The following is a 25,479-nucleotide window of genomic DNA, read 5'->3' on the forward strand; positions in this document are numbered from 1 at the left end:
CATTTATCAATAAACAAAAAAAGAAAATACTCTTTTCTATATTGGTAGATACACAGCTTAAAGAAAAATACAAGATCAAACAGAGTGCAAGACGAAAGAAAAACTCCCAGAAAGCCAAAGAAATAGCAACCATAAAATATAAACACAGTCATCTTTTTAGGCTCTCTGAGAGAGAGGTCACAACAATCCTGATGTATTAGTACCACTGAGACCCAAGATGAAGTTCCTGTGGTGTTCCTGTTGTCAGAATGGGTGTACTTCTCTTTGAGCCTGTCATATTGGGATGCTGCATACACATCAAGAACGATTGTTCTCCACCAGAAAGGTAAAATACCATGTCTGCTAGAAGTAAAGGCAGTTATTACTGCATAAGGCTTGGTTAAAAAAAAAGAAGATAAAAAGAAAAAAAAAAATCCTTCTCTTCTTTCCTTTTCCTTTCTGTGGTGAAAATTCTTCAAAAGATGGTAAAAGATGGTAAAATTCTTGTTCATCTTTCCTTACGGTTATCAGTACAAACAAGATAATTCCTTAGTAAATAAATAAAATGTTTCGGGAAACACATGACATACAATAAATACGGAACAAACCCAAATGAAAAAAGGTGTTTACACCTTTTCTAGTTTATTCACCTTTGACTGTGCAGCAAGTACATTTCCATCCCTGAGATCTACTAGAGGGCAGAACATGTGGGAGGATAATGGGACAATTAAAGTTTTATCAGGATTTAAAAAAAGAGAGACAAAGAAAGCAGTATGCATCAAAGAAGACAAAAGTAGTAAGTCAGTCTGAACAGAGAGTCATGATTGTACTGTGGTTAAGAGGTACATTTATCACTAATTCCAAAGATCATTAATTTTAACAACTGTTCAACTGAGCCAAATATCTTTAGAGTTAAAAAATGGTTAGTGCCCTGGCAGGGATGTTAAAAAAATCTCACCTTCCATCCTGTTACAGATGTTAGACAAATAAGATAAGCACCTTGTTCCTGATATGAAGGGTACATATGTATGGTCATAAACTCACAGAATGGTTTCGGTAGGAAGAGACCATAAAGCCCATCTCATTCAATCCTCTGCCATGGGCAGGGGCAGCTTCCACTAGCCCAGGTTGCTCAGAGCCCCATCCAGCCTGGCCTTGGACACTTCCAGGGATGGGGCAGCCACAGCTTCTCTGGGCAACCTGTGCCAGGGCCTGAGCACTCTCAGAGGGAAGAATTTCTTCCTGATATCCAATCTAAGCCTGCTTTCCGCCAGCATGAAGCCATTCCCCCTTGTCCTGTCACTCCAGGCCCTTGTCAAGAGTCTCTCTCTATCCTTCCTACAGGCTTTCTTCAGAGACTGGAAGGCCCCAATGAGGGCACCTCAAAGCCCTCCCTTCTCCAGGTTGAACAATCCCAACTTCCTCAGCCTTTCCTCACAGCAGAGCTGCCCCATCGCTCCGGTCACTGTGGTCCCTCCTATGGACTTGCACCAACTGGTCCATATCCTTCCTGTGTTGGGGACCCCATATTCTCTGTTCAAGTTTGCAGCACTACTGTGCTCCTGTTGGTGGATAGTCAGTAATTCCTAAAGACTTCCTTAATTATTTGGAATTACTATTTTTATCAGTATTGGTATTCAAAGATGCTACTGCTTATTCACAGCAAGATGCAAGAAACACCCAGCAGCTCTTGGCTGCACTGTCCTTCCAGAAGACTACCACAGCTCCAGGAGTAAAACAACCCACACTATACTTTTTAAATATTTGAAAAAGGAAAACAACAACAAAAAAAACCACTTAAATTATGCCAAAACCTGTAACTTCAGGTTTTGACACCATGCCCTTCCCATGAAAAAACCACAAATATCTTTAATGCACAGGCCAAAGATCATCAGGAATGACCCTCACAGCTCTCTGCTCCAGAGAGCCTTGAGGGCTGAGGTCAGCTCCCATGAGCTGAGGCTCCCAGAGTTTTATCCCTTTCCCTCTCCAAACACCTTATTGTCCTGGGCCATGTGCTGCCCATAGAGCAGCAGTGTTTGGGCACTGCAGATCCTTTGGAGGCAGGCAGAAATGTGACAGAGCACAACATTTGCAGAAGTTTTTTTATTGGAATTTTTCCAACTACATCTGATTATAAGATCCCCTTCTGCCATATACATAAATTGATTGCCTGAAGCTGTAAAACACACGCTTGGATGTCTGGCCAAGTGTCAAAACAGTTTCAAAGGCACAATTTTGAATAATAGTGACAATGTGGTTGTTTTGATTCTCCCTGGCACTTAGGGGGAGCAGGTTTTGGTCAAATTAAATGCATGACAAAATAATTGTCCGATGTTCATAAATTCAGAAACAGTTCAGAGCCGAAAGTCAGAAATACAGCATGACAAACCAAGTTAACAAATTCTCCAGCCAGTTTGAAAACTGACTTTCCTAAGACATTTTTCCTTCTGCACAGTTCCACTCAGAATAAGCAAACTAAAAATTCCTAACTTTTCCATCTCTATTCTGAGCCTGACTTGTGAAATGAATTTCAAACAGCAGCTTTAAAAAAACTTTTGTCTGAAAGAAAACCTGTTAGAGAGATAACTGTTTTCCATAATGGTATTAGGTTTTAGCTGTTATCGTGAATCAAAGAAATTATACCATGAGTGCTCAGCTCCAAAGATAGTTAGAATTTATGGAAAAGGACTGCCTTTTCAATTTTCAAATGCATATCTATCAGGTCTTGTGGGCCTTTTACAGTCTAGTGCAGCTTTAATTCTAAAAGATACAGGCATACAGCTTAGTGGAAGTGGCATCTTCAGTCTCTGTTTCCTTATCTTCACAAAAACAGCTCTGAGAGTTAAGCACATGGATTTTGCAGAGTGCCACACTCTCATCCCCCATTTTTATCAGCTGTTCAGCTTGGAATAGCAGTTCGTTATTCGTCATGTCAGCAGTACTGCCCTCCAGGAGCTGCATCCCCAGCCAAACCTCAAAAGAATAACTCTTTAGCATAGGCTAAATCACAAGCTGCTCTGTTTCCTGCCAACCACTCTGGGTGGAGGCTTAGCTTCCAGCACCCAGCCACAGAAGATACTACTCAACAGGAGCACAACTGATGCTCTCGACCCACCTAGTTCCTCTCATCTCAGAGCAGTATCCAGAAATAGTGCAAAGATCTGCAGTGGCTTAGGAGAAGAGCCACTTGTACTCTGGCAGGATTTTTAGGGCACAACTGGAAGGCATCTTCTCAGCGTGAACTTTTGCCTTGGAGGGAAATGCTCAATGTAAACTGGCTTCTTTTAACACCATTCTAGGATGTAGTCTGTAGCACCTGAAGTTTAGCAGCTCCACAAGCATGAAGCAGAAATTCCTCTTGGCTGTCAAGTATTTGTCACACGGAAGAATGTTTAGCATGACTGGGATAAAAGAGGCTTTACTTTAATGTATCGCTTAGCAAGGGGAAAAAAACCCTATAAACAATCAAGAAGCCAACCACATCCAAAACTAGATTTAATTGTAAATTAGCAAGGACAACTGAGCAGCGCTTAATGCAGGGACAAATCAAGAGAGGAGATTCAATGGTTCACCAGAGACTTCCCAAGATACATAATTTTGTAATTAATGACACTGTTTTCTGTACTTTAGGGTACAATGTGTATCACCCCTTCTGGTGAGAAACATCAGTTTTGTTTTGGGGTTTTATTTAAGCACACTGTTGACCACAATTAGAGGAAAAGAAATAATGCATTTATATGTCATCTAAATTAATGGTTTTTTTGAGAAGTCTTTCAAATCTCCCAACTACCAAATCAAGTCTAAAAAAGTAATTCAAGTATGCTGTAGGCCATACCTACATAACAATGTGCCATTTCTTAGAGTAAAACCAAGCAAAACCAGAAAAACCTCATCATCAGGTTAAATAACTCCACTAGAAAATCCCCCTCAGAAGCAAAAGGGTGAGCAGGAGCAAGCTTCTCTCAGGAAGGCAGGTGAAGGCTTTGGGGCATGAAGTGCAAGGAGTCTTCCAAGTGCATCATGAAGTTGTAAGCTCAGCACTAATAAAAGCTCACACAAGTAGAAGATGAAGAAATGAGGCAATTAATATGGGGATAAAGCCGTCAGTGGTCTATGTTTTGAGTAGTACTGAATTCCCACAGCTGCTGCACCAAAACTGCAGCATCCCTCACACAGCTTGGCCATACCTTCTTTCTCCTAGGAGTGCATATCCTTAAATTATTTCTGGGCAGACTGCAATAATCTGTAAAACAGGTGATGTTATACACAGCTGCTGTAAATGCTCCTTAACTGTCAGGATGGCTTTTCATTTCAAGTACAATTTTCTGAACTCATTTATTTTATAAGAAACAGTAAATCCAAATTTCTTACATCTAGAATTCATGCTAGACCATATTTTTTAAGCTTTCTATGAGCATAAACAGGTTATTTAAAAAACATTACAGAAATTAGTCCGTTGTTAGGAAACCTCTTGAAAACATTTACAGAGAAATTTTATAACACTAATTTTTGGAATATACTCTGCTTGCTCTACTACATTTCATAAATTAGAAATGGGTTTTATTGGCCTCATCTGAAAAATCATTAAGAGTTTTATAATGAATGAGCTCGTAAGAGAATTACAAGGACATAATGCATGCTAACGTAGTAAAGAATAAGACAGGCTGACTTCATTAAAGTCATGAATTTGTAAAGTTTTCCTGTTCAGGACAGCATCTGAAGCAGTTTTTTCAACTCGACACAAATGATAATATTCTAAAATGTTACCACTTCAAAGAGATTTAGGACTATCTGTACCTGTTTAGATAAAACGACTTTAGTTGAATATGAATCACAGAAGACACAAAATATTCAAAAGCCCAAGATGCTTAAATGCAAAATATTAAGAAATAAAATATAACAATATAACAGTCTTTAACTCCTATGATAACTCACACCTTAAGTGAACTTCAGATCTTTGCACTTCACTATCAGATGCAGACTGTAAGTACCTGCACAAGTCTGCATGAGAAGGACACTCATTGGATTGTTGTTGTTGCTATGCACGCCACATTTCCTTTCCCTTCCTGCTGATGAACACCCATCTGCTTTCACTTAGAGGAAACTTGCAAGACAGCAAAATTAAGATGTTCAAAATATTTAATTTCACTTGGCCTCTGGCAAATAGTCAAAACAAAGATCACAACACTACATGCCCATCCAAATTTGCAACTAAAACCACTACATTCTATGATACTTTTAATGAAAATTAAAATGCAAGTGAATTGTTTGGTAAATCAAAATGCAACATACTAAATGTGGAAGTCCTTGCAACAGAGACAAATATTCCCTACTCAAGAGAACAAAAATCAACAAAACAAACCGCTTAGGAGATGCTTATGTATAGGACTGCTAGATCCTAATTTAAAGTTCACCATGACTGCATTGAGACATAATTCCAGGAGCTCTAACATTAACTAAGATTAAATCACCAGCAGCTAAATGGTGCTTATTAGATAATAAAACTGCACAATGCAGTTGTGGGGAGAAACTTGTTTTATTTCCCTCTTCATCTTCAGCAATATCAAAAGACAAGCTCAAAATTAAAACCAAGGAAAACAAGGGGCTGTAAGATGACTGATAAATTAAAATTCTTGCTCATGCATGAACCAGTTGGTTCTCTTGTCACCCCTTTTTACTTCTAAAATACAAGCACCTGAAGTCTAGGGAGCAAAAAAGCACTTGACTGCATATCACCAAAATTTGGTATTCTGGTAAAAGCTTTGAACAGACAACCATGGACACAAAGCACACTGTGCCCAAACAAAACAGGGTGCTTAAATGTTCCTCAACCAAACAAACCAGAAAGATCAAACTGAAAACTATAGAGTTCAGTCAGACCTTGTCACGATTTTTTTGGGTGAGCTGTGACTGTATTTTGCATCAAGAAGAACAGAGAAGATTAAAACTGTTACATATTCCGGCAAGTTTTGTACCCACAGCACAACAAATTTTGCAGTAAGTAAACCCCTATGTGATTTTAGTGGCTTCTTCCTTCAATTAAGTAAAAGAAACACTGCTCTGCTCATAAGCAAATTGAACTGACACCTTATGTATGGAGAAAGATGAATCTAGAAGAACCAGCAGACATCATCCAACACATCATATATTGGTTTTAGCTGTAGCTAAAATCTTTTACAGACCATGCCCGTATTACAGTACTACCATGCTTAACAATACCAGAACAATACTTGCAGCAATATTTTTGAACAGCCAGCTCCTGGACTCCCTGATAATATGTGAATTTTGCTCTTCTAGCCTTAATTACTGCAGTGAGAAGACTAAGGCTCAGGAATGCAAATTTGCTCATTTGTCCAATTATTTTCTTATTCAGTGTTTTCTCATGGTTTTTGAGGACCTGATTTATGTTTCCTGAATAGCCAAGCTTGGTAAAACTAGTGCCATTTGAGGATAACAGAATCTAAGGAGAATCATCCCTGAAAAATAAAATGTCTATGAGTCAGGCACAGAGGAAGGGTCCCAAGGTTACCCACTCCCAACTCATCTGCTCGGTTTATAGGCTTCATTGAACAAAACTAAATTTATAGCATACAAATTTAAAAAGAAAAGTGACATTTCATTGCACAGTTGTATTTACACTGCCTTTCATAAGACTTTTTAGCAAGAAAATGAAGCATTTTTAACAACTTTAAAAAAATCTAAACTAATACAGTTGACAAGCCTCATATCTGAATGAAAACCACTTACTTGAGTTATTTAATAAACTTACATTTAGCATGATAATGCATTTCCATTTCAGTCTGCAGCAGACATGAACTAATATCCTCTGGCATTTGGAGGACACACAAGGCAGTTTTGAGGCATTAGATCTACCCAAGTAACTACCATGTAGGACAGTACTCTCCCTTTACTGAGCCTTTGAATTATTCTGGCTCATAAAATCATGCTGAATGCCTTCACAATTAGGAGATTTACTAAGACAGTATAACACAGAAAACCAAAGAAAGCTTTGCCTTCAAACTTGGTCAAACTGTGTTTCTGCAGTTTGTAGCACTTGCAGCACACAGGCTGACTTCATCCCACGGCAGGAGGCCAAAGAAATGCAGACTGCTGTTCTGGTAATGCCTTGTGGTTTGGGTTTTTGCCGTTGCTTAGCAGTTATGAAAACAAACCACTTGACAAGGTCAGAATTCATGACAAAGAAGTGTGGCAAATAGAGCAAAACTTACATATAGAGCCCTGTCTTTTGAAGTACCAGCTAAGGCCTTAGAAAGAAAGTTGCTGTAGTTATGATACTAAGGTTACAAATAATGTATTGTCTAGTACAAAATCAGAACAAACCTTGACACTTTTTTGTTTCCCTAAGTTATCCCACACTGAAGCACAAAAAAAGATTTCTGCTGGTTACCAAGTTCTCCGCAATTCTAGTTTAGTTAAACACCTTTTTTAACCATGAAAAAAGTAAATAAAAAGTCTTCAGTGCAAATCACTCATTCTGCTGGAATTCCATTGCAAATCAAATCAATATTAATAATAATAATAATCATCATCATCTAAAAACAACAACAAAATATTAAATTACACCATCCAAGTTATTCCAGCATGAACACAAAAGACAGACTCTGCACTAGCACAGTGGAAAAAAGTGATAGATCAAGGTTTTGAGGGCACATGTTGAACTTTCAGGTCATGAAGAAAGTGAGCATTCCATACCTAATATGTTACAGGTAGGTTTGGCTGGGACGCAAAACCTGGCTTGCAGCACAGTCCCACATAACACTGCCTCTCCAACTCTACCAATTCACTATCAGCAGTAGCCTGGAGCCAGAGAGAAATCATCCACAAAGACAGAATTTTAGAGAAGAGAAGCCAATTAACTGAGTCTTACACGTGAAGCAAGAGACTCAACAAGCCTGTGACAGAAGTGGCTCACAACCTTTGGGACCCATATTCACACATAAAAAGTTCTACCTACAAATGTCATGTTATATTTTGTAATCTCATGCCAGTGTTCATATAAAATTTCCATTAGGAACAGCATTCCAAAATCAGAACAGACTGTATACTTGTCCTATGTATAAAGTTCATGCTGACTCTTGGGTTAAGTAGTTTGCAACCAGCTTAACTACAAGATTTAGAGGCACTAGTGTGTTTCTAATAACTCTCAGGTGGCCACACGGTGATGACAACAGTCACACATCAACAGCTTTGTTTTAAACATGTTTGGGTTCAAAAAATCATCTGTGCAATGTGACAATAAAGCTTTAGCCAGATGCTTCACTCCTCCTCTCCAGTGACACAAGTGATTTTACCTCTACCCTACATGCTTTTTATGGTGTAACAACAATGTCTTCATTCCTTTTGGCTTAGGGCACCAAGCACCCAAAGAGAGGTATTAGCAGGGCTCTTCTGCAGGGGCAATTTCAGGAGAGGGGCAACTAAGTTACAACCTGAGGTAGAGATGAGCCTGCTCTCAGAACTCCCTGAAAAATAAAGAGAAATGGTGGGATGATGTTAACACCATGACTTTGGTACAAGGGGCCCAAAACCATTTCTCACCTATTCTATGGAAACAAAGGCCCTTCAATAAACTGTATTTATATCACACCTCAAGAGCCTTGAATCTCTCAAATAAAATCCAGTCTAAAGTCTAAGCACAAAGTGGAATTTAAAATTAACAAGCCACTTACTATACGTGACAAACAGAACCAAGAATCCCAGGTAACACTGCTATTTATTTCAAAGCTATGAGACTGCAAACTCAGCTCAGAATTCCCAGCAGGGCTGCTCAAAGAACAAAGACCAGATCATATCAAAGAAACTAAAACTGATTTATGCTTTTGATTTCATAACAATGACCCCTCAGCTTCTTGAGCAAAATGCAATTACACATGATTGATTGCACTCTTACCTTAGCTACTGTCACTCTGTAGTTCTTAAGTTCATTTCATAAATGCTCTTGCATAATCTATGGGGTTTAACCAGAATCAGGTTTGTATATTCTAATCCCTGTGTGCTTGTGGGTTTATGCAAGTAGCTCAACAATGAGATTTGCTGGCCGCAGTCACAGTTCACTTTCAGGAAGGACACCCAAGAAGACAGGTACTGACCTTCCCATCCTGTCTTCTCAGATACCCTTCGAGCATACCCTTACTTCTGACTGCTGCTTCTGCTTCTGGACTGAAAACAAAAATGAATATGCACATATTCCTAATACATGAATAATGTAACTTGCACAATAAATGTTTGCCAGAACATTTTCTCTTTGAAATGTATTTTCAAGATATTCCACATGTAAATTTCCCTTTTTTTGTATATCTCCTCTGAAATCTCTACTAGGTCATAATTAACCTCCCCAATATATCCAGCAGAGGCAGAGACATTCCTAACAAGAACTTTTCCAGTAAAATAACCACAGTGAACACTGATGCTTAAATTAAGCTACAACAATTAAACATATTAAAATAAACACAAAAAATAAGCACAATAAACATATTAAATCTAGAAACTGAAAAACTGTGTTCACATCCAAAAACAACTTACTGAAAATCTGAATTCTTAAAAATAAAATTATTTTGTTGAAATGAAAATTGAGGCTTGGTAGTGGATGAATAGGAAAAGCAATTATTTATTTCATTTGACATTAGTAGTTCATTGCTAAATACAGATATCATTTACTACATATAAGATCAATGGCAACTTTTGTAATTACAGTCATGGCTTGGAGGGATAGAGGGAAATGTTGCTATAGCAATATCAACCATAAGAAGAAAATCCACATCTACTCAGAGCATTATTTCTACGTTGCATTGTTTTTATAGCAAAGCCCTTCAGCACAGAAGAGTGCAGTAAATCAAGAGTAATACCAATTTTCATTACATAGACATAGTCTGGGCAAGCATTTCACAGAAATATCCTGAATAAGGAAATGATGACCACACATCAACTAAGACTACGTTCAGTTTAGTACTTTCATTCAGTGTATGTCAATTAAAGTCAAGATTTTAAATCCAAGCATTTCTAAGCCAACTTCTCATAAGTTGATTCAGAAAACAAAATATTTAGGGGTTGGCTGGATGCTTTCCCCCTGTTCTCTACATAATTCCAAGCAGCCTAAATGAGAACCAATCCTCCTTAAACTGGCTTGACCTAGGTCTGCAGGGTTTCTTGGCTCAGGCAGCAAGAGAAAGAAAAAAAAACTGGTTTGGAACTGTAATCAGCCCTGAAGTGAATACAGGCACATTTGCATGCTCCTACCCCTGATGCAGCTGGAATCAGTGTTTATCTGAGAGTCAGATAAAACATGAAGGATGACCAACATACCATTGCAACACCTTTTCCTGGCCAGCCTCAAGGGAGGGAATTCCCACCCACGGGTTTCTGGCAATAGGACTTGGCCTGTGGGTTTGGGGAATCAGGGCTTTGGGTGTTTCTTTCTAGCTTGTCAAAGGTTGACCCCATTCTGTCTGTCTTCTGCTCCTACCCTGAATTACTGATAAAATCATGCTCCCAATTATCCTGGCTTTTAACTGACTACTTTTTCACCTTTCCATGAGCTGGCCTCTTCAATTAAATCTTGCAGCATTCGCAATCAATCACAGTCATTTAAAACAAGGATCAACTCAACTGAAAACAATCATCAACACCCATTTGTGAAAACAGATCTATTATGATTCTGACAGCTGATTTTCTCATATCTCTTTCTCTCTTACTTTTGATAAATTAAGTTTCAAAAACAGATTTCTATACATTTCTACAGTTTCTAGAACCCCTACAAAGAGAGAAGCAATAACTACAGTACACATAATGTTCAATAAGTAATTCAAATTAAATAACTCTGATGAAATACAAATTACCTGGCTTCTAATGGTCATGTGAACATTGGGTGTTTATTCCCAACGTGTGTCAAAAGAGCACAAAATTTGAAAATGGCTAGGCAATATAAACATACATTTCACACAGAGCTAAGGACTCCTAGTACATGGATATATTTCAAGCTGACAGTAAGGAGGAAATCTTTATAGAAGGACTTCCACTGTCCACCATTTCAGATTCACCCTTGTGGACACAGGAATGTCACAGCTGTACAAAATTCTTCTTCTGTATTGCTCATCCCTGATGTCCTGGGCAGAATCACAGAAAAACACAAAAAACCCCAGTGCAATTCTTTGCAGATCAGCAGTTCGATTCTCCACTTGGAGAAGGGCTCTCATCAGTACTAGATGAGGTCTGCCACAGCCTGGTCCAGCTGAGTCTCAGAAACACCCAAGGAAAGACTTCACCACCTCTCTGGGTGGCATGTTAAAACTCTTGTGCTACTCAGCGGTGAAAAACGTTTTCGTAATGATCAGTCTGAATTCTGAACTTCTCCTAATGGTCAGCCTGAGCTGCAATTTGTGACAGCTGTTCCTTGTTTTAACGATCTGCCCCAAACAAGAGTTAATTTCCATAGTAATTAGAACTTATCTTTAAGAAGCTACAGGCTTCTATAAGATGGCCTCTTCTTTTGGGCAAAGTGAAACAGCCCAAGGACCCTAATCTCTCCTCATTACCTATGGTTCCCATGGTTCAGAATCACCTTGGTAATCCTCTCTCCATTTCTAAACATCGTGCTTTGCATTTGAGGAACCTTGGAACTGACTGAAGAACCAGAGTACTCAGCAATGCTGACAAGGACAATTACTTCCCCAGATCTACTGGTCACAGAGACCACCATGCTGTCTGCCTTATTTGCAATGAAAATGCACCACTAGGTCATTTCCAACTTGGCGGCAATCATTACATCCCATAGCATTCCCACAAATGTTCTCTTCAACCAGCTGCCTCCCAGGCTACATTGCTGCAAGGAGTTGATCTGCACTTCAAGAGCTTTCTGTTAGCCAAATCCTAGGCTTCCTAAGACCCAGCTGAATTGTTTTTCTACCATTTCATGCACTAAACTCTCTCTCATGCCAATTTAATGTGATCTGTAACTTTTCTCTGGGTGCATTCCATCCCACCATCTAAGTAATTAACAGAGAGGTGACATAACTGGCCAAATCCCTCACAGGCCACTTATTTGCCTTCAGTGAGACACTGAGCCATGGAAGACTACACTTTGAACTCCAATATCCACACAATTTTCAATTAATCTAACAATCCATATACTTCCTCAGTGAGAGATGGTAACAAAAACTGGAGCCAGAGAGTCACAGGATGGTTTGGGTTGGAAGGCCCTAAAGACCAGCCAGTTCCCACTCCCCTGCCATGCGTAGAGACACCTTCCACTGGACCAGGTTGCTAAAAGTTCCATCCCTGGACTGGGCATTCACAACTTCTCTGGGCAACCTGTGCCAGTGACTCACCATCCTCACAGCAAAAAATTTACCCACCAATATGCCCACATCTACATATTTGGTCATTTATTCACAAAAGGCATTCAGGTTCATCAAATACTTCTTGCCCCTGGTACTTTTGGGTCAACTATTCTTGATTATCTTCTCATTCTTCTCATATTTGAAAATAAATTCCCTGGAGACATGATACGTAACATTTCTAGGGATTGCAGAAGGCTAACTAGCCCTAAATTATCCTTCTTTCTCTTCTTAAAAAGATGGGTATAATAAATAATGCCTTTCCCTAGTTTTCAGGAACCTCTCTGATACGTTTTCATGGAGAACTGCAACTGCAGAATTGCAATTGCATCACCTGTGTCTTTCAGCATCCTAGCATAAATCCCATCCAGCCTGATAGATCTGAACATAGTCAGCTTTTAAAAATAGTTCTGAGTAGTAAAATATTCTGTTTCCTATGCTGCTCTGCTTAAGTTCTAGGCAAGCTTTGCTTTCGCTTTTGCTGTGTTTGGAACAAGAACATATCATGACTCTTTGCTGGTGGGACAAATTGCAAGACAGGCCCATGCACTCAATCCCACACTGCTTGGGCTCTGAGGACACAGCATTTATCCCCATCCCACTCTTATAAAACTCAAGAGGGCTCTCCCCTCAAGCTCCATGAGCAGCTATCTACCAAAAAGCGCTTCTCACAACTAGCCAAAAGCATTTAAGAGAACCCAAATAATCAGAGCACTAGCCTGAAAATACTGATTAAAGGAGAAGAACAGAGAGCCAAGAAATACCCACAGCACAAAGAAAACTTTCAATCCAGTTACTTCCCTTCAAAGTAACTGAAGGAATGAAGAAAAAGAGTAACTCACCTTTCTGACACATGATATTAAACTTACTTAACAGGACTAAAATTACTAGATTGCACATGGATTCTGCTAGGATGTGGTTACCACAGGGGTGAGACCCAGTGAGACTCTCCTTCACTGACATTAAAGAATCTCACTGCTGCCTTGACAGACCTACCAGGCTGACTTCCTGAATGCTCAGTGCAAGAGTACTACCTACCCTTTCCCCTGCCTTTACCAGGGACCTGCAATCTGCTGCAGACTTGTCACTACTTGTTTCTGAGTTGAGAAACCGAAGGACCCAAATGCTGTCTAATGGTAGCATTTCCAGAGGTCTTCAGACAAAGCCATCTGTGCAGATGCCAATTCTCAGTACTCAGAAGGGAAGCTGTTTCCATCATATGCAGTTTTTGAACACTACTCTCTACTCCACGTGTTTAGACAACACATACACTCTGCTACAGAAAGCAGGATGGCTCAGGCTGGAATGGACCACAGTGGGGCAGCTGGTCTCACTTCCCCGCTCCAGCAGGGCCATCCCATAGCACAGGGCACAGGATTGTGTCCAGAGGGGTCTGGAATATCCCCAGTGAGGAGACTCCACACCCTCTCTGGACAATGTGTTCAGCCCTCCATCACTGCCCAGGACAGAAGTTCTGCCTCCTGTCCAGGTGGAACCTCCTGGCCTCAGTCCCTGCCCGTTCCTCTGGTGCCATTGCTGGGCCCTGGAGCAGAGCCTGGGCCCTGCTCGGAGCCCTCCCTGCACACAGGGACACCCAGGGCTGAGGGTCCCTCTCAGCTGGGGCTCCTCTCCAGGCTGGACAGCCCCAGCTCCCTCAGCCTTTCCCTGCCACAGATGCTCCAGGCCCTGAATCATCTCCACAGCCTCCACTGGCCCAAATCCAGGAGCTCCCTGTCCCTCCTGTGCTGAGGAGCCCAGGACTGGACACTGCTCTGCAGATGAGTCACACATGGTAAAGCAGAGTTAATCTCATGTTCTTTCTAACAGTGAAGTGGGAAACAAGTGCAAAAGACTACCTTGCTCCTCTTCATTCAGCCTATGTCATGCTAGCAGACCTCTGTATCTGATTTCAAATCTACCACGTTTACCTAATTTTCACATACTTTGTACCACTTATTATCACTCGTGTGCTTTGCTATGTTCCCTTTGCTTTCCAGTACTAATGCCACACTCTCACAAAGAAAATGCACATCTCCAATGAGTGTGCAAGTAAACACTAACTGCAAACTTAATAGGATCACTAAAATCAATGTTTTCTGGCAGAAAACATTCTCAAGAGGATAGAGACCACACTACCTGTGGCCCAGCACACCTTGTTCTTGTAGTATACAGTCCTGGTGAAGAAATATTAGTAGAACTTTCATGTTTATGCTAAAACATCAGAAGGTATGTTCCCCTGCTAACAATACACCAGATATTTATTTGTATTAAAGAAGTTATGTAATCAATGAAGAAACACTCCAAAAAAACCCAAAACTAAAAAACCTCAAAAACAACAAAAAAAAACACAAACAAAAAAACCACCCACAAACAAAAAAAGAGTTCTACAGCTGCAGGCTTACAACTTATGAATAGCAAAAAGAGAAAACTGATACATTTTATCCTAAGACTGCACTCAGATCAGAATTTGCGCTTTAAAGGAATGAAGGTAAATTTCCATAAAGTATGAAAAATGTGGCATTTTAAAAAGCTAAGGCAATGAAATATGACCTTTTCATCATGGAATTAATTATCCTTACTGTATTTTCCCAGCCTTCATCTTCCTGAACTTTCAAAGCAATTATCAAATAGATTCAATACCTCTATTAGTGCAAGTGGAACTTTCTTGTTTGCTAAGATTTTTGCACAGCACTGTAAAGAGTAAAAACCCATCTACTTATGGGACACTCCAGTGAGAATCTGTAAATGATTTAAAAGAAGCTGCTGCTAGCAATTACGAGCACTTTAGATAAAAAGCATCTTTGACAGGACATTTTGGGCACTACAGTTTGCATGGAAAGAACATAAAGGTTGCACATAGCAGGTAGGATTTTTGAAGTCTAAAAGACAGAAAAAAAAAGAAAAAATAAGAGCAAGGAAGTGCCTATTTTATTTTATAAATGAGTCAGTAGTACTAGGTGATATTTTTACAGAGCTGCATGGAGCAAAGCACCAAATGCTGCCAATGCTACTCTAGAGTGATAATATAGTCAACACACTGAAAATTATATGTTTAGAGTAAAAATCCATATGAGGAGTTGCATACATTTCACAAAACCAAATGCTACTGTCTTAATTAATTCCAACAATCAGATGTAATAAATTTAGCTTAGTCTTCTTACCCAGGAGACAAAGTACAAGTTTCCTGCTCTGTATCTAGGAACGCTATGAGACCTACTTCTAGAATTCCATTTGTTATTTAAGGGGTCACAGTCACAATCACATTAGTCACACTCAGTGTAGGTGTATGCAGAAACTAAGAGAGCTACTCTCTTTGAAAGCATCCTGTCATTTAATGAAAGACTGTGACTGTTTTAACGTTTTGAACACATGAACCTCAGACCAGAAACAAGATCCTATGAAGGGCCCCAGATCACCTCACTTCATCTCTCAGAACAAGACTTACCTAAGCTGCCAAGGAAATTAAATGTTAGTGACAAGCAGAGAAACTGGGTTTTGATAAACAAAGATTATGTCACTTCAGAAGGCAAGAACTTCCCCATCTTCAAGGCTGCAATCTATGGTCAGCAATGGAATCTCTGGCATTGTGTATTATTTTTTCTTTTTTTTTAATGTGCTTATCTAATTTTTAACGTTAAATACCAACAGCTAGATGTGCCAACCTACAACCTTTAAGACTGGAAGTTTAAAATCATATTGAATGTCAAGAGCAAACCAACCTGTCCTCCTGCTGACATCAGCATCCTGGGCTGGGGGAATTCTGACCTTCCAGAAATGTGACAAATGTGTTCAGTATTAATGCAACTTCAGCCTGCTGATGATTCGCCAGCAGAGGGGTGACTATTAAAACACAAATATTCATTACTTGAAAACCCATGCTGCTGTAAATGTAGCACTGACAGGCAAAAGTTTCGAAGAGGAACCTGAGAATTAATACACACATCCCCTGTGCAAGTGGAATAGTATGAGGAACTGATGCCTCTGTAGGCTGTGATTGACTTGCTGTCAGATGACAGTTAAGTTTTGCATATGCGGTTGGTTCAACAGCATTACTATGTTGGCAGAGTCCAGAGATGTCATCTTTAAAATATGGGTGGGGTGTCATCACATCATCTTGGAAGCACACAGTTCCACTTTCTCCCTGATCTGCTTGCTGGGAATTCTTTGTGGACAAGTTTATCAGCTGCAAGCAATGCCTTGAAAAGTCAGTTCTTGAAAAACCCGCACCCAGCCAAAGCAATAGGCTTTCCCCTTGGTGGAAAATTCAGTCCTCCCAATGGCAGAAACACAATCTCAGCTGTATATGGGCCAATACAAACATCCAGCAGAAAAAAGTGCTGGGCTGAAACACCTGAGGCCACATTTATGAAACATTCCAGTACCAGGAACTGATACTTCTCCACAAATCAGCTGATTTGGACCCCATAGCAAACAGCACAATTGCCAGATTTGAGACAGGTGGCTGTAAGGCACTGATTTTAGAGTGAATACAGACAGCTTTAGAACACTGTGGAGATGAGTGCCATTCTACTCTTAGTCAAAGAGATTAATACACAGCTAGCAGTCTGCCTGACACTACATAGGAATGAGGGGTCAGGAGTAGGCCAAAGCAAAGGTGAAGGGATACACCTCCGGCAGGAAACGAGGCTCTGTGGTCACAGCCTGAGCTCTCTCAGCTTAGTGAAGTGGCAGCAGAACTAGGTGAAGGAACAAACCAAAATGCCTGGGAAAGGACACAGATATTAGGAAATGGGAAATGAGAAAATATTAACTGAGAAATGAATCAAGGATCCAACATTTCCTATCAAATCACTATGTTGTTTAGGGTACCCTGAAACCTTAAATTCAAGTACAGCAGAAACCCACTGGCTGCTTTGAGGATGCACAGGCCAAGGCAATACCCACTGAACATAAATGTAAGAATAAAGAAAAATTAAAATCATAGCTAGACACTGTTATGGCAAATGTTACTGGTTATCTGCAGAACCACAAAGTTTTTTCCACTGAACTGGCAGGTCTGAGTACTGCCTCTAGGTGCAAGATTCAATGGTTATTTTGCTACACACAACAGAGCATGGCATAAACACCCTCCTGGGCTCCTTGCCCTCTCATCTGTGCAAGTGCCATCAGCTTTATTTCAGATTCAAAGAAAGGCACAAAGAAATGCAGAGAGGATCACTGACATTTTGTTACATACTAGAAATGTACTGCTCTGGAGTGTCTAATGAAGATAGCAGCAATAAGGGCCCCAAGGAAGTGTCATTCAATGTCTGTAATATTTTGACCTGGGATTTCACTTCTTCCTGCAACAGGGCTCCACAGGGAAGTAGAAGCATAATCACATCAAAGCATAACGTACATTACTGGAGAAAGGATCACAGGGGATGTAAAAGAGCTAGGCTGAGAAGTTCCAGCTACTCTCACAGGAATAAAGGAAGAATCTACTGCACACACTGTATGGCTACCAGAGCTCCAAGGCTGCATAAACAGATATTTTATCACAAAAGCAAGCAGGTTGTTTCTTTGCAGTCTGCAGGGTGGTAAGCAAAGCAGCAAGGATGCAGTTATACAAGGTGAGGGTTAACTAAGGGTGTAATTCTGTCACATTCAATTTAGAAATGTGAATACATTTCATACAAGTTTGGATGTCTTACAAATGGCCTGGAGAGCAGTAGCCTTAGGCTCTTCAAAAATTTTTTGTCCAACAAAGGAGTTGAGTCCTTTACAGCAGTGACATTTACTTCAACAGCCAAAGGCAATCTAGAAGCAGTCCTGGACTGTGATGTTCTCCTTGACTTAAAGCCAGAAGCAATGAATAAGCTGATGTCAGTATTTGCAATAGTTTTGCTAAGGGCTCCTTCTGGAACAAAATTTCACCCTCAAAATTGTCCTTAAAATTAGGTTGAAACAGTCATGCCATGCATTTCAGACCAAGAGATACCAAAAATAAAAGAGCTCTGTGAGCATGCACTGCATCAGAAAGTGCTTTAGGTCAGGGAGGCAACTCCTTTTATCTCTCTCCCCCCCACACTCTCCCTCACAAGAGAGCACTTCTGAAATTCCTCCATTATATACCCACAGCTCAAGCATGGGACTGGAGAAGAAACCTATCCATTTCTGTCCTTACAGAGAAAGATTTTTAAAACTAATGACCAATAACACCACATGTTAGTCAATAAGTAGAGACAAGATGGTAAAAGCAGATGGTTTTGAAAGGATTTGCAGCAGACCCTGGCTCCACCATCTCAGAAGCTCCACAGGGTACTGGCAGAAGAAGTGGTTCCTTTCCTTTTCTTTCTCCCGAAAACAAGCAGCTGATCTTGCTGGTTGCCACAAAGGCAGGAAAGGACAGGCAAAATTCACTCCTGCTCTCCATCCTACCTCCAAACTGCTTTTGCCTCTCCGCAGAAGCTCAGCTAAACACAAGCCGCTGCTCTAGGCCAAGCAGCCGGGTGCCCACCTGACAAGAGACACAAATTCACCCCCATGTTTACTGGTCCCAGCCAGGACCAGAGTGGGCAAAGCTCCTGGGTTTGGCAGTCACTCACCACAGACCATGACCATTCTGCTTCTGACCACGCCAGACGATGGTACCTAAGAGAGCACGCCCCAGTGCTGAACCCCCGCCCACAGACCAGAGCCCTGCTTAAAGCACCAGCACCTGCTTCTGAAGGCCCTAGTGATGAAGAAGGCACCTTAGATGCTGCAGCCCCACACAGCCAGAGAAATGGTGAATGACTTCATGTCACAGAGTGATATGGCAATGGCAGCAAACCTCATGGAAGCACAGCTATTCACATTACACCTCAAAAGAGAAAAAGTGGGCAAAAAACCATTATTTCATGTGTAAATAATAGCAGTGACAGAAAAATATATTTCCACTGAGCGTCATGTGTTTGGCCAAAGCAATGTTGCTACAGGTGCAACCTTCTCCAAGTCACTGCTATTTATGCTCAGGGAACAAGAACCCGCTAAAGACAAAGAGACAGCATGAGTGTCATGGTGTCATTTTGGGCACACTGCCTCAGCTGGAGCACAGCACCAGCTCCAGTCAACTGTAACTCTCCTCTGAGCTCTCATCGCTAAACACCTTATCACACCTAAAATCATGACTCAGACCATTTCTTATTCTGCCAATGAATCATTACATGGTGCCACCTCTGGCTACTATCAAAATCGCCTGTAAGCATCTCAGCCATTAACTCCAGATTACACTCATTCCAAAGAACATTTTAGAACACTGCTCTGCTCTATTAATGCCCACATATTTTGTGAGTAAATAAAGAATCTCCCTTTTAGCATTTACTAAAGTCTAGGATAGGAACTACACTCCTGAAAGGCCTGGTACATTTCCTACACAGCATATCCATTTTTCAGATTTTCCTCAGAAAGAGGAGTTATTGGCTCACCATCAACAAAAGACTTATTCTTGCTTTACATTTCTTAAAACAATACAATTGTATAGCTTTGTAAAAACCTTTTTCTTGTTGTTTATCTATCCCACTGTTTACAAAATTGCAGTCAATTAACATTTCCATTCTGAAGGAATATTCTAGAGAGGGCTGTAACACAATAGTGCAATTATATTCAGCAGCCCCAAAATAAGAAAAGGCCTTTTTGAACCATCTACAGCAAAAAAAAATCCCCCTTCTTTATAATAAATCAGGGAACCTTTCTTTCCTTCAAACAATTACGTTTATGGCTTCTTTCAGGAATGTAAAACAGAAAACAAACAAACGAACCAAAAAAAGAAGATGTCAGTCCAGCCAATCCCAATTTTATACAGCACTGCAGAACATCACTGAAAACTGAGTCTGCTACAAAGGTAAACACAAGCCATTCAAAACTGGAATCAAAACTTTGTATTTGTTTACAGAGAGCACCCCACAGTAAAATTGCTTCTTACCTCTGGACACAATAAAACATGGATCTGGGCTTGGACAAAGGCATGGCCAAAAGATGGCTTTAGAAATTATATTGTAAGCATCCAGGTTTGTGACCAGTCTTGCCATTCTTGAATGCATCAATCAGTCATCAAGTTTTATATTTTTTCTGTTAACCCCACAAGAGAACCACCTGCTACTCAAAGCAGGTATGGAAGATGGATATTGGTACAGAGGGTTAAAAATTAATTGAAGTATGAGGAAAACCTATTATAATCATATTTTATGGGCACAGTTGCACCACAATTACATTGTGGAAGGAGAAAAATCAATTAGGAAGGAGAAAACTTTGGAGTCAAACACAACAGCATATTTTTGAGGCACAAGATACCTCTTCCTGTGAGCATGAGTGGAAGAACAGAACCCCATGCGATTTCCAGCCACTTGAGAATCCATAAGCAGGGGTACACACAAAGAGAAACAGATTCAAGCAACTCCTGCAAAACACAGCTAATATTAGCTTAGAACAGAACACAATTATAACTGCATTACAGGTATTTTTGCCAAACCTTCAATATGCCTCATGCTTTAACAACAAATATAGTCACAGATTTGAGGGAGAAAGGGTTTCCAGTTTTTAGTAATTATCCACAGAACATTAATTACATACCTACTATTATTATTTCACTATGTAAAGATCTAGTTTGCTGTAATTTTAACACTACACGTCACTCAAAGACAGCTAAAGAAAGCCTCAAAGCACTATGAAAATAAGAATTTAAAAAAAATACAAAAAATACCACAGACAAAACGTCTGCCTCAGTTGGCATTAAAAATGGGAAACATAGGCTTACCATTCAAAAACAGAATGGAAAAGAACTGTAAAAGAAAAAGCATCTGCTGTAGTCTTATCTTGAAGGACATAGTTTCCTCTTTGACTCTGGTCATCAGACCCTTGAAGGATATGTCTACACAAGTGACTGGAGACAGGCACGCACCTCTCCTCCCTCTCCAGACTGGCCAGATCAGAGTCAAATTAAATCCGGAGGCCATGCAGAAGCATCAGTACAGCACCAAGCAAGCTCGTGATGGCGAATATCCCCTGCTGCAAGGAGCAGCGTGCTCTTCCCCCAAGTGCACAATCTCCACTGATTCCTCACAGTGTTTTAGTCAGGCATTGAGTCACACCCAGGAACTCATCCAACTCAAAACCAGGCCAAGAGCAACAATAAGAGGAGATCTGCATTTGGCCAGAAGTAATAGTCCCATCCCAAGCAGGAGGTCAGGAATGAGTAGCCAGAGGTGAGGCAGGCAGGCAGACCCCCTGGTCAGGCAGGAGCCTACATTTAGGGAGCAATGTTTTGGGGAGTTGCCAGCACAGCTCCACACAGGCCAGGTGAAGAGCTCCCAAACGAGGACTGCCTTTGTGAAATAGCTGCCTGAGCCAGGGAAGTCAACGACTTTCGGATTATCCTTATTTCCAGACACATCTGGTGATGTCTGACTCTTTCCATGACCCACTGCTAATAATTTAGATAATTTTAATCTCGCTGGATAGTATTCAAACTTCCATTTCTTAAGCCTCCTTTGTGGATTCACCCTTAGGGAAACAATGCTATAATTTTTCTTAGTGATAATGCAAAATAATTAAAGGACTACGAAAAATTATTATAGGACAATGCTAATACTATCCCCTGCAGCTGTTATTCCCGATATTTTCTTCCAAACATAGCAAAACCAAAAAACATATCTTCAGAACTAGGAGCTTTCTATGTGAAATGTACTGGGGGGGGGGGGGGGGGAAAGCTTTTTTCCAATGACTGTCTAATTATTCAGGCTGCTCCTCTGGAGCAAGGATCTACACTCTGCCACAGGACTCAAAATCATCAGTATCCAGAAGATTTCTGAAGGCAATGACCACCCGTTTGTGTTCTCCACTGCACCTTGCAGCCAAATGACAGTTTCTGTGCCTTTGGTCAAACTGCCAACAGTCCCTGACACAATCCTTCTGCCCTGTCATCATCCATGTTTCTCTCCCTGCCAGCCCTCCCACATCTTCCCAAGTCACGCACTTCCCCAAGATTCAGGTTGGTCAGACCTGAACTGACTTTGGGGAAGCCACAAGAAGCTTATCAGTCAAAGCTGCTTCCTGTAACAAAGCCACAAACCTTGCGCTTCTGTTAACAGGCCATTTCCTATTACTTTCCTAGTAGCTGATCTCTAGATATATTTTTCCCAGCTTTGGGTTCTATTTACTCAGTCTTTTCTCAAATGGTCTTCAAGATGTTTTAGAACTACATTTCCCCACCACTAATTTAAACAAGCCTTGACAGGAATTAAACTTGAATCCTGAATTGGAAGAACTGAAGATTTGCAGCTTTGTTACAATATCAGATCCATCCTCAAACATACTCCAAATATAGTAGAAGGCTGGCCTAAATCTGCTATTCCTTCATGTTTAATTCAGATACCTTTGAGTGAATGCATCCCCACTCCCCTCAATTTTCTCATCCCCAGTTCTCATCACCCATGTACTGAAATTTATGGTGACTTTAACTTCGAAAAACACCCCAAAACACAAAGGAAATGTTTTAAAACACTATAGTTATGCGGAAACTAGTTGTCAGAACAACACAATAGATCTAGAGGTTAAAGCACTACATTGCAACAGGCATTTTACAACTTCACTAAAGCAACTACATGTAGTTCCTTCCAAGAGAAGACGAGTTCCTAACTCAGTAATAAACAGAACTTGGATTTTTCTAGTCAAGAACATTACAGCTAAGCAGGAAACTATGATGCTTTTGATACAGCAGTGCAAATCAAAATAAACTCCAGTAGCAGATCTCTGTGCCATCAGCTTCTTAACAAGTGGGGATGAAGATTCCCAGAATGTCAGCATGCACAGAAAATTACACTCTAAACTAACACGCCAAAACAATGTGAGCTTTGGTATTAAAAGTTTCTGATAGGTCTTGCATTTTGTTATGTTTCTGGGATCATCTAATAGTTCAACAGTACACTTGTTTTAATACAAATTCAAGTGAACCAGGATTAGAGCTGACATGGATTTTGGAACACATTTTTCTAGCCTAAAAATGACCTTCAGAGATAGCAAACTTTCAGTCTAAATAAAGATGCAAAACTAGCCTTTTGACTGAATTTATAGTGCAATATTTCTGGATGAACTCCCATTTAGTTTTACTAGTTCCCCCCCAACAAGATAATGGCCTGTCATTAGTTATTTGTTTCTCTAGCTATGCCCTTAAAAGGCTCCAAGGCAAACACGAAAAAACAAATTGTTCTGAGTAACATTACTGTAAAGGACTGTATAAGACAAGACAAGGTCACATATCTCTAGTTCCCAGAGAACCGAAGATATCCTCACAGGATCCTGTACCAAAATTTATGTTTGTGGTGCCCTGCGGGAAGGGGGCAGCAGGGATATCCAGTCATTTCCCAATCAAGAGACAGAAAACATCACTAAGGCTCTGAGTAAGGCTCTTTCCTCATATGAATAAAACTCCATCGCTATCTAACACTTCTATTGAAAAAGAAAAGCCAGAAACAACGTATGGGCCTAAGAGCAGGAAAACAAAAAGGCAACCCTCCCCCAAAAATTAGATTAGATCTTTCTTTATTTTGAACCGTATGGCACTGACGATTTCTCCTCACCGGCAGCCAGCCCTGCGGCGAGGTAGGGCGGGAGCCGTTCGCCACATCCTCTCCTCATTCACAGAGTCTCACCCCGGCATCAACTCACCAAGGAAGAACCGAAGCACCAGCGGGGCTGGGCCCGCCGTCGTCCCCGGGGTACCGCCCAGTGCCAGGGGCTCGACCCCGCCGCTCCCGGCTCCCCATCCGCGGTACCCGCCCGGCACGACCCCGCCGGAGCCTCCCGGCCCCGCGGCAGCCGCTGGAGCCGGCCCGGCCCCGCCGCCTCCCGGGCATCCTCCCTCTCCAGCGTCGCCTCCTCCTCTCCCTCGCCCCCACACCATCTTCTACCTTCTTGGGTGTTCTGGGGTTTTTTTCTTTTCTTCCCTCCGCCATGCCCCAGCGGGTTGTTACCTTAATTGCCGCTTTTCCGACCCTGTTTCCAATTCCTGTTTCCAAATCGCTGCCCCCCACCTTCCCTAGCACGCAGACAACTCCCGGCAAAGAAGAGGCGGAGGAAAAGAGAAAAATCAATCAAGCAAGCAAAAAAAAACAAAACAAAACAAAACAAAACAAAAAAAAAACACAAAAGCAAATAAAACCCACCCAAATAAAATTAACAAACCTCTCGTGGCGCTCCGGGTGTGACAATATGTATCCGGCCGGGGGAGGGAGGCAGGCAGGAGCAGCGCCTGCCCCGCTGCGCCGAACCGGACCGGGGGAGGATGCGCGCCCGCCCGGGGTGCGGACTGGGGCCGGCTGGCTCAGTGCCGTGGGCCCTGCAGCAGAAGCTGCCAGGCACCGCCAGGGCGGGAGAGCGGGCCCCCCCGGCAGCGCGTGGCTCCGCGTGTGCCCGTGAACACCCGCCTCAGGCCGCCCCTTCCTCCACGGCCGCTGCCGGCGTCGCCCCTCAGCTGTGGGGCACAGGCGTGTTCGGCGGCCCGGCCGCTCCCCGCCGCGGCCGTGCCGCAGGGGGTGCGGACTGCCGCGCCAACCCTGCAGGAACCAGCAAGGCAGACGAGAAAAAGCTCCCTCTCTCCCTTCCCTTCTTCCTCCCGGAGGGCTCACCTCCTTACCGTGCTGCCGGGGCTCCTCCGCCGCGTCCGGGCTCGCTGGGGCCGGAGCGAGTGGCGGCGGTGGCGGCTGCTCCTCGGCGCCTCCCAGAGCCCCTTCCCCACCCTCGTCCTTCCCCGCTCCGCCTGCGCCGGCGTGAGCCGGCGGCCGGGAATGCGGGAAGCGTGGTCGGGCTGCGCTGGAGCCCCGCAGGGATCCAGGCGAGGGTGGGGGAGCCCCAAAAGCTCCTAAATCCGTGGTGAAGGGGCAGGGCGAGTGGTCCCTCGGGCGCCCTCCAAGGTTATTACACCTCCTTACCCTCTTCAGCTTACAGCAGAATTTACGGCTGCGATTAAAATGGTCAGGAAGAATGCACAGAAACAGAGTTATAAAATAGGCATATTAATTACGCAAATTGTCCTATAAGCGTTAGGGAAAAAACGAGATTTGCAGCATACCTATTCAGCCTAGAATACCTGCTTTTAACACCAATATTAATTTTCTCTCTTTGGCAATAGAAGGTACACCCTCTGATCTTTTCAACTCAGCATCAG

General features: G+C 41.8%; 1 protein-coding gene across 3 annotated transcripts in view; it reads right to left on the reverse strand.

Moving 5' to 3' along the window:
• Nucleotides 1–25,032, reverse strand: part of LOC131557887 (fatty acyl-CoA reductase 1-like) — a 125,026-nt gene extending 99,994 nt beyond the window's left edge. Inside the window, exon 1 of one of the 3 annotated variants that reach the window (XM_058805364.1) lies at nucleotides 24,941–25,032. The gene's annotated coding sequence lies outside the window, so the exon portion shown is untranslated. Of the gene's footprint in view, nucleotides 1–21,216; nucleotides 21,317–24,286; nucleotides 24,313–24,940 lie in introns of those variants that run through there. The other 2 variants (XM_058805365.1, XM_058805366.1) reach the window with 2 other exon arrangements.
• Nucleotides 25,033–25,479: the final 447 nt, after the last annotated feature.

This window comes from Ammospiza caudacuta, chromosome 5 (genome assembly GCF_027887145.1).
Source record: "Ammospiza caudacuta isolate bAmmCau1 chromosome 5, bAmmCau1.pri, whole genome shotgun sequence".
NCBI classification, from domain to species: domain Eukaryota; kingdom Metazoa; phylum Chordata; class Aves; order Passeriformes; family Passerellidae; genus Ammospiza; species Ammospiza caudacuta.